This window comes from Lipophrys pholis (genome assembly GCF_963383615.2).
Source record: "Lipophrys pholis genome assembly, chromosome: 6".
Lineage (NCBI taxonomy): Eukaryota > Metazoa > Chordata > Actinopteri > Blenniiformes > Blenniidae > Lipophrys > Lipophrys pholis.
The window spans coordinates 32,761,552-32,778,273 of record NC_137629.1 but is presented as its reverse complement, the minus strand read 5'-3'; the positions used below and the strand labels follow the sequence as shown (position 1 = coordinate 32,778,273).

The 16,722-nt window shown below is 45.2% G+C and overlaps 1 protein-coding gene across 1 annotated transcript in view; it reads right to left on the bottom strand.

Annotated features, from left to right (window-relative positions):
• The window catches only part of mgat4b (alpha-1,3-mannosyl-glycoprotein 4-beta-N-acetylglucosaminyltransferase B), a gene marked incomplete at its 5' end in the record, with an annotated part of 67,256 nt that overhangs the window by 49,659 nt on the left and 875 nt on the right, over nt 1–16,722 (bottom strand). The window lies entirely within an intron of this gene.

The window sequence follows — 16,722 nt, the reverse complement described above, 5'->3', positions numbered from 1 at the left end:
AATCCCATGAGGCCGTTCCTGGATTAGCTCCTTTTAGACAAGCAGAGAGTATTCAGCGTTCCTTTATGAGGGTCTCTTCTCAGGACTGATATTTTCAAAGCCGTTCAGGAATTCTTAACCCTCGTAATCCATGGCGACATCTCACAGCAAGAACTCCTGGAGAATTTTGAACATGCAAATCCACCCATCTTCATTTCCTCGGAGTCTGTATGGGGTCTCGGTGGCAGTGGAGCCCAGATATTTCTCTCCCCTGCCACTTCCGCCAGCTCTTCTGGGGAAACCCCAAGCTGCTCCCAGACCAAACGACAGATATAATCTCTGCAGGAAGTCCAGCGAGAATGTATTTTTTTATCTGCATGTCATCTTTCCTCTTAAGGTTTTACAAGAAATTCAAACCAAGATCCTGGAAGGAAGAAGTAGCACTCACGTGTTGCACATTTTAAAACAGTTCTACTGCTGTAACATCAAAATATATAGGCTTTCTTAGGAGGGTTAAGAAGGTTTCACGGACCCTGATTGGAAGGTTTAGCACATAAAGGTTTATAAAGTTACAGGAAGTCAAGCACATGATCCTCTGGGGTCCTCGGAGGGACGCCATCCCCTGGACCAAAGTATTGCCGTAGTTTGTGCTTCTGTATTATAAGATGCAAATGATAGTGATTATTTGGTTTGTGCCTCAGGGCCTCTGTGTGTCCAGATGTGCGACAGTGTGGAGTTAAGAAGCTGCACTGATCTGATCCCATCAGGTGTGTCAGGACTCCGGTCTGGTCTGGATTCAGGGTGGCTGCCTGATTATCTGCCACTTGTTTGGTCTGTCAAAGTGAATCTAGTGATGTGAAACCAGCGCAGCGCCAGCAATGTAATTCTGATTAGAGCAGAGCGGCCATGTTGGCTGGCAGCCCCACCCCCAGATCTAATCTGATTTAATCGAGTTTGATGTGAATGTAATAAGGGAGTTGTGTAATGGACAGAGACTTTATTTCCGGTATGAACGCATGGCCGGGGGAATACGTCAAGAGAGCCCCACCCTCATTTCATCAAATAATGGAAATCGCATTCAAATTTAAATCTGCCTGAAGTTACAGCCACTAAAGGATGAGTTACTACTTACGTGACGCTTTCCAGTTAAAACATAGTCCAATTATGAACAACACAGAGGTGCACTCAGGTATCCAGTCATGCCGCTTTCTAATCGAATATTACTACAAAGTACTTATACAAAGGCAAGTATTTAACCTCATTTAACTGCATTATCAATAGGCTGCATAAATTCAGTCTACAAGTAGAGGATATCTACTTTTAAGTAAGAATTCTTGTTCGTTGTACACACGCGTGTGGTTTCATTCCAAAAACAAGCAACAGCGCCAACCCGTGGCCCAACATGCGAACTACACCGTTCACTGTGTTTCTGCGTTTCAATGTAGACGGACAGTTTTCAAAACGGGACATGAAGGAGAAGGCTGGGATTGCGATTGCTGATTGTCGTGACTGTAAAGTGCTTTTACATTAACTTAAGTAGATTACTGTGAAGGGTTTCTGGATTAACATTCACGCAGCAATTTGATGAAACTAGAGCATCATACAGTTTGAATTGAGAGTGTTTAGTGAGTTCCTGGTAATCGTAATGCCGTTTTTGAAGTAAACGAGTTCCTACAGGTTGTTAAGTGGCAGTGCATTGGACTGGGAAATCCAGCAGCAGTACCAGGAGGAGCTTTTAGTCATACTATGGTTATACAAGCCCCCATGTAGACATAAGAAATATGTACATACATGTTGGTATGAATACATGTGCATACAGATTATAACTATGATAATCCTTGGTCAGTGTGGATGCAGCAGTTTTAATGAGACTCAGTGTTTGTTTATTGGTTAGTTCTCAGCCTTCAACCCAACATGAGACTCTTGCTCCAATTGTTATGACCATTTATATCATTCTAGGTGTTATTCCTGCAAAAATGCACTCGACAAAGCAAGAAGAGTCCAAAGTTTGTATGTCTGAATCGTTAAAAAATAACATGAGGGAGATGTTAATGATTTCTAAAGAAAAGCGTCCAACTATGCAGTAAAAGTCCAAACGCGGGCGTTTTCTTCAGCCCGGCTGCTCCTGTGCTGTGTTCCATCCCCCGCTCGCCGTCAGTTTGTGGAGCTGTGAACTCACTCAGGTGGAAAATTGAAATATTAAAGGGTCAGTTTGAGGCTGATGAGTGAGACTCTGACGAGGAGGGAAGAAAAACCTGCAGTAAACGTTGTTCAAAACACAAGTGAATTAGAAGAGCCGTAAAAAGGCGGTGATTTACATGGGTTTGTTTGCTGCTGTTCATGCAGACGGATCTGAACACAGACTGAGTGGATGCGGAGGCCCAGACGTAGCCTCCTCCTCCTCCGCCTCCTGGGAGGTGGAGGTGAATGGAGTCAGGTAGCAGCTTGTGAATGACAGGGTTTGTGGGAACAGACTTGAGGCTGCCTCCCTCACAAAGAGGGCATTTACAGAGCGAGGGGCCACATCTGGAGGGAAACTGAAATACCAACCAATTAACCACAACACCTCGTCCTCGGCGGGTCTGCAGACCGTCGTCAGGTTTCAGCGCAGCGCCGCCGCCATCCGAATCCTCTTCTACCCGTTTCTGTTCCTTTAACGGAAACAGTGGAGCGTAGAACTACCGTATTTTCTGGACTAAACTGTACATCTCATAACGCACACCCGCGTGTCCTAAACTTTAAAAATAAATAGAAATCAAATTTTTTTTTTCTCCATCTCCAGATGCAAGTGTTGATATACCTGATCCACTCTCTGTGAGAAAGAGAGTTTACAGGTATGAGGCTGGTTTTTCTCCTCACTGAAGTCAATCGAGGCAACGTGAGGCCCCTGAACCATGGAAGCCAGAAGAAGCTTCGTAAACCTGGTCAGTTGTGTCGGTTAATAGAGACCGAGGAGGGTTAAAGCCTCCGGCGAGAGAGGACCGAAGCTCACGTGTTGTTTTCATCACACACGTCTGTGTGGAGCTCCTGAACCCTCAGAGGCACCGTCTTTTACAAAAACACAAACAGAGCTTGGCTGTTTGACCCAGAGGCCAGAGGACGGCCGGCATTTACCCAGTGTGTGTGTGTGTGTGTGTGTGTGTGTGTGTGTGTGTGTGTCCCCTTCGGGGGTCTGCGCTCTATAAATAGACACCATGTTTGTCCCACCGACTCTCGCTCACATTCCTCTTGAGCTCCATCAGCTTCTCTCCAGATGACGTCACCTGGGCGATAATAACCGAGGCTCCGCCCCCCCCCCCCCCCTTTTCTTTGGGCCCCGCTGCCATGGAAACGGAGCCCAGGCGAAGAGGAGGGACGATGCGAGAGACGACAGACACCTGAGCGGTTTGTTGGGAGTGATTTATGGGATGTGTGCGGTCATCCAAACCTTTTTATTGTTTTATTGATTCCTCGTAAAGCTCCTCATGTCTGAAAAGTGCTGCTGAGGATTTTTGTCTCAACGTCTCATTGTGGTCAAGTTGCTTCTTCTTTCTTATCTTATCAGTCGACGTCTTCCTGGAGGTTGTAGTTTTAATCTTTTTCTGTTCACACAAAAAACGTCCTGGTCGATTTGTTGGCGCTCCAATCATTTTCACAAAACATCCCTTTTTGTTGAACTTGGCGTGAATAATCTCGCTCTCTGCTTTCTCACTCTGTCGTCTGCAAAGTTAAACTGAACTTAAGACTCGCATCGCTTCTCCACACTGACCGTTCCCGATTCTGGGACGCGGCGAGCGGTCACATTTACGAGGACGGAGGTCAAAGGTCGTGCTCAGCAGCGACCGCTCCGCTGGGGGAATCAAACTCGCGTCAGAAATCGGTTCAAAACAAGTGATTAAAGCCAAGAAGCAGTGAAGCTGATGGCGTCCTCTCCTGCTCTGGATTATTTTGTGTCTGGTTGTGGTATTTCTCCAGGGAGCAGCTTTAATGTGCGTCCAGCAGTTCTTCACTAATCTCTGCCCAGGAGGAGGCGAACCAGGAGCCGGAGCACGAAAACAAAGACTGGGGGAGAGTTTGGGTGTTTTTATGTTGGTTTTCTGCTCGAAACACAAACCCAGAGCGGCCCGACGATGCTCAGACTGTGTGTGTGTGTGTGTGTGTGTGTGTGTGTGTGTGTGTGTTACTGCAGGGACATAACCCTGTTAACGCCCTCCCTCCGTCGAGACTCGCCTCACTAAACAAGTCGCCCCAAAAAGTCAATCATTAGATTTGAGAGACTCGATTTGAGGCGCAGCGGCTTCACCTTGTTAGTCGCTTCTCCTCCAAGATGTTTGTGTTTCTTCTCGCCGCCTCCTGAAACGCTAATTTACTGCCGGGCGCTGCGGCGGCGCTGCGGCGGGACTGGATCTGCCCATGGAGCCGACTGGGCCCAGCCGAGCGACACACTGAGATTAAAACAACTAATCTGATGACAGTGAGTCACACTCATGTACTGTACACACTTCCTCCTGCCTGACGCTCCTTTACAGTAACACACACACACACACACACACACACACACACACACACACACACACACACACACACACACACACACACACACACACGCACACACATACTGAACACACTGAAGTGCACACATGCGTTTAAATGTACACACTTCCTCCTGCCTGATGCTCACAACACTCATTTACAGTGACTGTGCAGAGATGAATACACACACCCACACTTGTGCAAATATACACACGCCAGCCCCCCCCACACACACACACACACAAGAACTAATAGAAGTCACGTGCACATACACACACAGAAACACACACACACATTAGCCAACAAGCGCAAACACACACACACGTCACGTCTTCGTGCCATTTCAGCAAGTTACATTGACTCATGTTGTTTCCTGCAGATTTCCTCTAAACTCAGCTCTGAATACTAGTTACTAGTTACTAGTTACTAAACTACCATGTCTTCAGCTTTCAATGGGAGCCTCCACGTTTTATCGAAAGCAACATGAGAACCTCCGTGGTTAGTGTGCAACCAGGTTCACACACACACACACACACACACACACACACACACACACACACACACACACACACACACACACACACACACACACACACACACACACACACACACACACACACACACACACACACACACACACACACACACACACACACACACACACACACACACACACACACACACACACACACACACACACACACACACACACAGGTAGACAGATGGTTCGCTCTGTGTGAGGAAGCCGATCTGATTCAGTGCAGAGACTCCCCGTCACCTCCTCTTCCTCCTCCTCCTCTTCCTCCTCCTCTCTAAATATCCTTCCACTTTGTATCGCCGCCTCTCATCTCTTTCTGTTCCCTCCTTTTATGTTTAAATAGATTTTATACTGATCTGCCTTTAGTTAATATCCAGATTTCTTCACTTGGTGAGAACATCTTTATACTGACGTCTAAACTGAAACGTTAAACGGCTACGAATTCACATTATTGTGATTTTAAATGGTTGTTAATTGAAGAAATATTGTTCTTGATCATAAATCCTGTATGTTTAGTATATTTCTAACTGGAGATTGCATCATTCTTTACCTAAAGTTAAAGAGGAAACGTTATTGCTTGACGTCTAATAGTAGAGAAAACGTAAAGACTCTAAAGTTACACTGAGATTTAAATATTCACAGTTGTTCTAGAGACATTAAAAGCAGAAAATAGAAGTTTTCACTGGTGTAACACACCGTCGCTGACGCTAAAAGCTCATTTCTGCTCGACGTACAAACATGAGATTGTTTCTTGTTTCTCTGTTGCTTCAGTTCCTCGTCAATAGTGGAGAAAACAAACGTGAGCCGCCGTCAGAAGAAGCTCTGAGATCTTCACAGCTTTTCTGGAGGAATCCAGAGGAGTAGAGCAGCAGACTGTCGGAGGATTCAGGGTTTATCCCGACAGTCAAACAGAAAGACTCACACAGTCACCAAAGAACTTCAACCAGGTTTTACAAATGGAGCTATAGAGAGAAAAGCCCAGAACGCACAGGGAGAAGAAGGAAACTACATCAGTCATACAGATGATCTGCTTCATTTGATTGATTTGATGTTGCAGAATAAAAAAGAAAAAGATTCCAGGTCCTTTTGTTATTTTTCATTGTAATAAAGACAAACACATTTACACATATTCATCTCACATTCACTGGTAAAGTTTTAATCCCCTAAATTATTCTGGTAATAAATCAAAATGTTTGTATTTATTAAATTACTAATTTACCCAACAACAACTATTATTACAGCAGAAACCAGAGCAGAGGCGTTTAGAGGCGAAAGGCGCAGTGAGAAGACGACCAGCGACTCTCGGATTCAGCAGTTCGTTCAGAGTTCAGCCGTCAAACAGAAAACTTTCATGGTCACGTTCACCAAACCTCTCGTTTGTTTCACGATGCTGGATGAGAAGGAGCCGGGTTAGGGTTTATTTTCCACCATCACAGCTCCCTGTTCTATTTTCTTGGGCACTTTTGCAGACTTTACCGTCTTTTCATGCTGCTTCTTCACTCTGGATTGATTTCACTCCACAGGAGCACCAACGCCATCGACTCGCTCCAATCCGACTTTCTGTAGTTTCTTTCAAGCTCCTCAAAAGGTCGATAAACTTTTCCCTCCGTTCGAATCCTCTAAAATTGAAGCCAGGCACATCAGCAGCCACCGCGGCGCTTCGACTGTCATTGGAGTGTGAGGACTGGAGGACCACAGGCCTCCATGTGACTCCTTCCTTAAGAAGCTTCGACCTGCAGCTGTTCAACACCTTAACGCAATAAAAGACATAAAAAATGAGAAGAATGTTGAGCTAAATAACGCCTGAACTCTGACTGGCTGGGAAACAAAGAGCAAGGGGTCAAAGGTCACGGCCGAAAACAAGCCCAGCGTCACACGGTAAAGGCAGCAGGTCAAACACTTTCCCAGCCGTTCACCACTTCATCCCCTCAGAGGAACCACCGTCCAATCGTTTCACCCAGAGATCTAAAAACAGGAGTGGATTCTGGGATCGGAGCGACTCTCTGGTGGAGTTCACATGATCTTCCTGCTCCTGCAGGACCAAGAGGACAGACGCAGACAAACGTCTTCCAGTTTCAGAGCTTCTGATGGAGTTTATGTCGATTAAAGTTCTCCTCCTCCTCCTGTTCTCCTCTTCCTCCTGTTCTCCTCCTCCTCCTGTTCTCCTCCTCCTCCTGTTCCTCCTGTTCACCTCCTCCTCCTGTTCTCCTCCTCCTCCTCCTCCTGTTCATCTCCTCCTCCTGGTCTCCTCCTCCTCCTGTTCACCTCCTCCTCCTGTTCCTCCTGTTCACCTCCTCCTCCTGTTCTCCTCCTCCTCCTCCTCCTGTTCATCTCCTCCTCCTGTTCTCCTCCTCCTCCTGTTCACCTCCTCCTCCTCCTCCTCCTGTTCACCTCCTCCTCCTCCTCCTCCTGTTCACCTCCTCCTCCTGTCCTCCTCCTGTTCACCTCCTCCTCCTGTTCTCCTCCTCCTCCTGTCCTCCTCCTGTTCACCTCCTCCTGTTCTCCTCCTCCTCCTGGTCTGGTCGCTCCAGAAACCTTCAGTATTCTAAGGTTCTAGCTCCTCCTTGATTTTCCTCCATTTGAATATTGGATCATAGGAGCTACATTCAGAATCTGCTGTGTCTGTGTGAGCTGGACTGGCTCCGCCCACACATGCCCATCTTGGGAAGAGGAGGAAGTACTTCCTCTCGTGGTGCCATGTGCCGGAGCAGAGCTGCCTAATTGTGGGAGGAGTCAAAGGGAGGGCCTACCTTGATTGGAATTGGCTGAACCCCCGATGACACTATATAGGGTTTGATTTCTGATTGGCTGCTTGGAGCAACACACTTTTTAAAACCTGAAACAAGCCAGGGACAGAGAGGACAGACTGTCTTCACTTCTGGGACGTCAGTCCAGGTATGGGGACGAGTAGTACTGCTGGAGAACCTTTAGGAAGTGGATTCTGCATAGAACAACTCATTTAAACAACAAAGTTTCTAGTGAAGACGGAACGTTTTGTGTTTTTGTTTCAGAAAAAGTCAGCATTTATAAGAGGAACATTTAAAAACCAATGTAGTGAGCATGCCGGGCCACTAGTGGGTGCTGTCGTTTGTTTTTGCAATGAAACCACACACACGGCATGGCATGTCCACTAGAACGTCCTCGTTCTCCCGGTGTTAAAGTTTATAGCGAACGAACAGCGCCCACTAGTGGCCACACATGCAGTTTCTCACCTGTTGGTACTAATATAGGCTCGTCTGATCTAATGCTGACTAAATTCTATTTATCTTTTTTAATGACGTTGCCGTGACTTGAAGCGTAACGTGAACATGGCCCGACGTCGAGAGACGCTTCTGTTACTTCCAGACTCGACTTGTAATTCCTTCTTCTGAAGTTCTTGTCGAGTTTGTTGTTTGAAGCATGTTGGAGGTTTAATGTTTAGGACATAGTTTGACGTATGCAGAGTGTAAACAGTGGTGAAACAGATAAAATAACACACCTGCTGTAAACTGAAGCTTCCAGTGTTTTTCGCTCTGAATCTTTCCTCCAAACGCCGGAATTCATTATCGCGTCCTTGAACCAACTGACACATCTATTATTAAATATCAGGATTTAATCTGCGGGAGAAGAAAAACTGTCTGTGTGCCTCTTGTTAACAGGAGAACATGTTTGTGAAACAACTGGAGTGTGTCACAAACACACACACCAGCGCCAAGTCCCGTCCGAGGACCGAATCAAGAATGATAATCAGGCTCTCATTAAATCAGCAGATCAGGTGTGTGATGTCTGTTCTGTCGTCTCATTTCGGTTCCCCTCCAGTTAATTAAGAAAGTTTTTCGGTTTTTTTTTTCTTCTTCTTTTGTTTGTTTTAACGCGGCGAGCCGGGCCGCTGCTTCTGCAGCGAGTCCTTCAGACACTTCCTCTCAGCCTGAGTGCAACCCGACCTGCAGGAGCTGCCATCAAATATTCATCAGCTCCCTTCACGGCGTCTTGGACTCTCCAGGAAACACACCGACGCCCGTGTGTGTGTGTGTGTGTGTGTGTGTGTGTGTGTGTGTGTGTGTGTGTGTGTGTGTGTGTGTGTGTGTGTGTGTGCAGCAGATAGCTCAGGCTATCTGAGTGCCTCTCTGTTTAACACACAACTATCCCATTACCTCCCATAACTAACGATAAAACCATCACACGGCAGTAATGCTGATCACATTTAAACTCTATTGATAGGAGTGTTTACTGTAAAGCCTGAAACACTCCAGAGGTACAATTAAAAAAAAAACTGTGACTCCAGCGGGGCTGTAACGACGCGCGCAGGAGGAAAAGGTTTCACAGAACTCTGGTTCTAAACTAGAAGGTGAATATAAAGTTTGACCTGATGGTGGCGCTAGAGGGACTCGTGGAAAATAGGGAAAGTTCGCCGTCCTGCGCGGTCCCGTTTCTACCACGACGTTTCGAGTGCCGTTTTTGTGTTTTTGTTTGAGGAACGTTCCACGTTTACGTTTTGAAAGCGCCGTCCGCTCAAGGCGCCTGCATCCTCCCGTCTGAACCCATAAGAACAAGAAGAAAGTTCGGCAGTGACGTCAGCCAGCAGCAGAAAAAAAAAGCTTTTTCGGCAGGACAGTTCATACTCCGATAAGAAGCTGCCGAACTCGCAGGCCACGCCCCCTCACCACAGACCACGCCCCCTCGCAGCAGGCCACGCCCCCTTGCAGCAGCCACACGTCTGTGAAGCGGCGTTTAAACTTTTCAACTGCACAGTTTATTTCTGGCCTCCAGAGCTTTCAGAAATACATTCCTCTGAACTGTTTCAGTTATAAAAAAGTTTCTGTCCGAGCGCGATGTTAGTCCAGTTCTAACTCCAGGAGCTGACAGCTGTTCGTGATGCGTTCAGGTGCATCACGTCAGCCTGCACTCCGACATTTTAACGAGCTGCGGCGCTCGTACAGGAGCGCTGTTACGAGCTACATATGATTAAAATATTATCGATAGTCATGAGAGAACTAGAACACGCATGCGCAGCACACGGCAGTGCAGAAGATTCGGCAGTGCGGCTCCCACATAGTTCGGCCAGGGCGGTTGGTACAGCCCAAACTAATTTGTTGGGCCAGAAGGAGCTGGAAGAAGGAAATGACGTCATTTTGTTCGACAGGACCCCGCACTGCCCAACCTTCGTCTTGTTCTTATGGAGGATGAAGAGGCCTTCACTCAGCGACGGCAGAGACACTTTTTGTTTCGCCGGTTTTTCACAGTAAACTTCCACCTTCAGGGTTTCTGCTCAACCGTGAAGTCAAACTCAACTCGGAATGATTGTTTATTAGATATGAAACGAAGTGGCATTAATTAATTCACATCTAAATATTGATTATAAATTGTTTAAATCTACTGAAGCGCCTCGAGCCGAGGCGGGGAAAAAAACTAAAACTGCATCCAGTGACTGTGGAAATGTAGAGGCGAAAGAAATAGAGCAGGAAATCTCAACTTCTAACACACACACACACACACACACACACACACACACACACACACACACACACACACACACACACACACACACACACACACTGTGTGACTGAGTATTATTAGTGGGGAAGAAATGTAGAAAATAAAAAGTTATATGTGTTTCCTGTCCTCAGTAAAAGTTTTATAGACTCTTTATAGTCGTGTTCTGCTCCGCTGCTCTTATAAATTTCACTCCATCACTTTGCATTTACTCGTTTATTTTCACTCTACTCCGTGAGAATAAATGTTTTCGCAGTATCCAGAAGAAGAAGTGAAGAAATATTAGGAAACAAGAGGAAGGAAAGTTCTACGTGTGAAAGTACAACTTTACGTTTCGTGAGAGAAACTATGAAAGTGAGAAAAGAAAGGGAAGGAAACGAGCAGAGGAAAGGAAAGGAGGGATGAGAGGAGGAGGTGAAGCACAGAGAGAAACGATCAATACGCTTCTCCTTTTACAGAAATCCAGGAAAACTCCACCGAAATCAGAGGATTTCCCGAAACAAGCTCATAAAAACACGATCTTACGTCTTCTTATAGTTTCATTTTCACTTTGTCAGTCACATTCCAGGTTCAGCTGAAAAAGGGCTGAAGTTTCAGGGAGTTTTTAATTCATGTATGAAGTAAATAACCGAATACCAGCCAGGAATGGATTAATAAAGTAGGACTACTCGGGTTCTGTACTTCAAACTGAAGTTCCTCGTGTGGCATAAACGTGTTGCAGAGAGCCTGACGTCATTTATTGTTTAATCATAAAGGAATTATGCCTAAATTAAGTCTTTACAGGAAAGATAACTTCAACCTGGAGTGTTATGAAACGATGATCTACATTTATAAAGCCACGGAATGTGCTATAGTAAGTCATCAGCAAAAACAAAGTCAGTTTTAATATTGCAGAAATATATATCTAGAATAGGAAAAGTACTAAAAAACAGCAATTTAACATCTTATTTTGTAATATAACATTTTAAGACTCGACTGCGTCCAGTCAGGCTTTTTGTGACACTATCCAATGTACTCCCACATTTGAAACTGTACTTAATGTAAAAAATAAAAATAAAAAGAGCAAGACAGCAGTGTGTGTGTGTGTGTGTGTGTGTGTGTGTGTGTGTGTGTGTGTGTGTGTGTGTGTGTGTGTGTGTGTGTGTGTGTGTGTGTAACGAGGAGCAACTGTCGGAACTTTTCAAGCCCAAAAAAATTTGCAAACAGACGAACAAAAAAGGAATAAATGATGATTTTTAACAGAAAAATGTGTAAAATAGCAGGTTAATCCAACAAACAGCCAATCAGAGAGTTCGACCAGAAGGCGCCAGTGACCTCTGACCCCAGGCACTGGATACGTGACATCATCACCACTGCAGTCAGAGGGATGAATAAATCAAACGCACCTTCTGTGTGCAGCTCCTCTGACTGAACTAATCTATCCTGAGTGCTCTGTGTGTGTGTGTGTGTGTGTGTGTGTGTGTGTGTGTGTGTGTGTGTGTGTGTGTGTGTGTGTGTGTGTGTGTGTGTGTGTGTGTGTGTGTGTGTGTGTGTGTGTGTGTGTGTGTGTGTGAGTCCTCCTCTGATAGTTCCAGTCAAAGATTTCCTCTTTTCTTCTGCAGGATTCAAATAAAACACGTTGAACTTGAATAAATGAGCAGAAACTGAAGTGAAGCTGAACGATTGCGACAAACAAGAAAATAAAGTTTATAAATGAGAAGAATCACATTTTAATTAGCGTCTTAAAATTCACTCAATTAAAAATCATTAAAGAAACATTTACAAGAAGCGACAAAAAAACAGGCAGGAAGTATTAATGAAAAGAGTCTCATGCAACCATTTCTGGGAAATACATCAAAATACACTAATGTGGATAAAATGCATGAATTAGATTTAATGTTCTTAATAAATTGATGGATTAAAGTCAATTTAGGCCGATTTTGGACTTCGTTATAAAAACATATGCTCAATCTGAATGATAATATAAATAAAGAGAAATTATGTTTGATAGTATCGAATTAAAAATATATAAAAGAATTATGCCTAAAAACAATCAAAAAGATAGCATCCACATTATAGAGCATCTTCCTTCTCCAACAGCTAGATTATAGAGCATCTCCCCCTCCAACAGCTAGATTATAGAGCATCTTCCTCCTCTAACATCAGATTATAGAGCATATTCCTCCTCCAACATCAGATTATAGAGCATTGTACTCCTCCAACATCTAGATTATAGAGCATCTTCCTCCTCTAACATCAGATTATAGAGCATCTTCCTCCTCCAACATCTAGATTATAGAGCATATTCCTCCCCAACATCAGATTATAGAGCATCTTCCTCCTCTAACATCAGATTATAGAGCATCTTCCTCCGCCAACATCCAGATTATAGAGCATCTTCCTCCTCTATCATCCACAAATAAAGCATCTTCCTCCTCTAACATCCAGATTATAGAGCATCTCCCTCCTCTATCATCCAATAATAAAGCATCTTCCTCCTCTAACATCTAGATTATAGAGCATCATACTCCACCAACATCTAGATTATAGAGCACCTTCCTCCTCCAACATCTAGATTATAGAGCATCTTCCTCCTCTATCATCCAATTATAGAGCATCTCCCTTCTCCAACAGCCAGATTATAGAGCATCTCCCTTCTCCAACATCTAGATTATAAAGCATCTTCCTCCTCTATCATCCAATTATAGAGCATCTTCCCCTTCTAACATCAGATTATAGAGCATCTCCCTTCTCCAACAGCCAGATTATAGAGCATCTCCCTCCCCAACATCCAGATTATAGAGCATCTTCCTCCTCTATCATCCAATTATAGAGCATCTTCCCCTTCTAACATCAGATTATAGAGCATCTTCCTCCTCCAACATCAGATTATAAAGCATCTTCCTCCTCTACCATCAGATTATAGAGCATCTTCCTCCTCCAACATCTAGATTATAGAGCATCTTCCTCCTCTAACATCTAGATTATAGAGCATCTTCCTCCTCTAACTGATGTAAAACCTGAAGCTGCACCAGGCGTGACCTCGTTGATCGACCCTCGTTCACGCTCACATCAAACTCCACTCGTCCACACCCGAACCACGTGAAAGGGTCCTTCTGCTTAACTCCACCCGGCTGTGATTCTCATTTAACCGTCGTCTGAGTTTCTGAGGGTCAGATTGAGTTTATGTTGAAGAGAAACATGAACTCTCCTCATGTTTCCACAAAAAAACACGACTTTCCTGCAGGATTGAACAGATTCTGATTCTGATGTCTGACATGTGGAGGTTTTCTTTTTTCCCGACTGCACTTGAACGCAGCGCTTCCTGCAAAACAGAAAGTCTCCACATGTGAAGCTGCAGCACTGGTGTGCAAAACAAGCACACTTGTCACGCAGATGGATGCAAAAACTTTCAAATGTTTGACTCTGACTGAGAACAGAAAACAGCTGCGATGAAGCTCAAGCACCACCCGCCTCACCTCAGAAACCCACCCGCTCCAAATGTCATCCACTCCACAACAGCTGCAGCGTGTTCCCACCTGCTGGGAGACAAATCACAAACCAAGCGCTCCTAAAACAACCACACCTCCATTGCCCATAAGGTTTCCTTCATTTATGAACAGAAAAAAATCAAGCGCTCCTTTCTCACACCCTTCTCAGTCCACAAGCGCAGGCGTGTGTTGTCTATGAAATAAAGCGCACCCTCATTTAACCTCTGGATTAATAAAGCAAAAAATATATAAAAGAAATCTAGCAAATCTCATCTGCTACTCCTCATATTTTCAATTTCACTTTTCACATGGTATAAATCAAGCGCTCCCTCACTTTACCCAAACCCTGGGCTTTCAAATTTAGTCTGCACCAGACATCAGGGTGGCACAAAACAAACTAACCCCTCCAGTGTGTCACACTGAACACGTTTTAATTGAGCATATGGAGAATAATAAAACAAACGCGCCCCTTGTTACCTCCGAGGTTAAAGAGTCAAACTGGCCTCTGGGTCACTACAAAACAAGCGCTCCCTGACCCGAAGCTTTAACTTCACACTGTTTCTCAACTCATATCCTCCACCTCCGCCTTAGACCCCGTCCCCCTTCAGCAGGCATGGCTCTCCTGCATCCACAGATGCAAACCATGATCTCATCTATCAGGTCATCTATCAAACCAAGCGCTCCTTTGACCTCGAGAGCACTTCCACCAACTTCAGTGAAAGTCCTCGTATTCCTTTGTTCCCACACCGCCCGCCCATCTCTCCAACAGACGCAACCTCCAACAGAGCACAAACCAAGCGCTCCCGTCATGACCTCGAGGTGCAGCCAGAACGAAATCAAACGCATCCCATTTCATCTCCCTCCTCCACTCAGACCCCGCCGTTCACATGCCTGGCATTCACTGCACTCCTCTTCTGACTGCTGGAGCAGCTGCACTAATCCCCTCCCGTCCGTTATCCACAGCGTCCTCTGGCAAATCAGAGATCACAAAACAAGCGCTCCTTTGACCCCAGGAGTGGCGACCACATACGGAAAACAAACTCGAATTCTGCCCCGCCTGCAACAATGTAAAACAAGCGCTCCTTGATGAACTTCACAGCCTTTAGCTACAACGAAATCAAACGCCTCTTTTTCCATTTAACCTTAACTCTCTTTTCCATGCATGCAATGTGAGTACAAAACAAGCGCTCCCATAATTTATACCTTCTTCTCTCTCTATCCCCCTCGTTGATGTATGCAAATGAAGCGCTCCCTTCAAGCATCCAAGAGGGTTTCAGTGAACCGTTCAAGCTTATCAGCTGGAACGAGAAGCATCACAAACCAAGCGCTCCTTTGACCTCTAAAGCGTCCAAATGGAGTCCAAAATCCTCCGTTCCAGCGCCACCCAAACACCTGATACAAGCTCGTACACAACGCAAAAAACAAGCGCACCTGCCAGAAAGTCACTCCTTAAACCATTTGCCCTCATCTGGTACAAAAGATCATAACAACATAAATCAAACACACCTTTGTCTCTCGTACGCTTGTTACCTTTCATTGTGTACCATCTCAATACGAAACAAGCGCTCCTTTGAGAACTTCACAACCTGGAGCGTCGACTTCAGAGGTGTAGCTGCAACAGATTGAAACGCACCTTTGTCCATCTCGCTCACCTCACAAGATGCACAGTGACTCAAAACAAGCGCTCCTTGATTCATAGTTATTTTACCCCTCTTTCCTCTGTCCGTGCCACATCCTAACTCATACATGTGAATCAAGCGCTCCTGTGGTACACGTCTTTCTTTTGGACCACTGACTGTCAAATGCAAAATCCCTGCACCGGCCTCACGAGAAATGATCTCAAATGCAGCGCAAACCAAGCGCTCCTCCTCCTGAAAGTACCTGAATAAACCAAAACATTTTCATCTGGCTCATAAAACAAGCGCTCCCGTGATTCAATGAAGAACTGCAACAAAATCAAACCAACCCCACTCTCACTCTCTGAGCAATTTTCTCTTAATCTACACACGTAAACCAAGCGCTCCTTTCTTAGTGGGTACAAGGCTGACCTCTCGAGCGGCATAATCACCCTCACGTTTCACAAAATCAAGCGCACCTTTGATTTACTTGTCATGGAGCTGCATGTCACATGTCTCCACACCGCAGGGATGCCAAAACCAAACTAACCCCTCCTCTGTCCACATCCCAACTGAGCGTGTGAAGCATCACAAAACAAGCGCACTCATTGTTACCTCAATGCTTAAGAGTTGCATCCTGGAGTCATCTGGAGCACAATGAACCAAGCGCCCCTTTTTAAACACCTCCTGACCTGCAGAACAGATTGTGGTGATGATGAAATCAAACCAACCTCTTCTCTTCGCTGGCAAACTAAAACCAAGCGCACCTCATACTGTGAGCACTGGAGGTTAAAATCCACAGAGCAAAAGACAAGTTCTCGCTGGAACAAAATCAAACGAACCCCCACATGTTCAGTCCTCCAGATTAATCCTCACCCCACAAATCAAGCGCTCCCTTCATTATTCCAAAACCTGGAATCTCAAGTTGCGTGTAGGATATGGCAGAGATGCAACTGAATCAAACAAACCCCTCACCTGACTTGTGTCACTCGTGTCCTGGCATCGAATGCTCAACAAAACAAGCGCGCCCTTTAACGTCTCCTCACCTGAAGTGGCCAGTGGAGGCTTGTTTCATTGTTTCAGAGCTCAACGCCTCACTAACCCCTGCTGCTCCTCCAGATAATGAGGCGTTCAT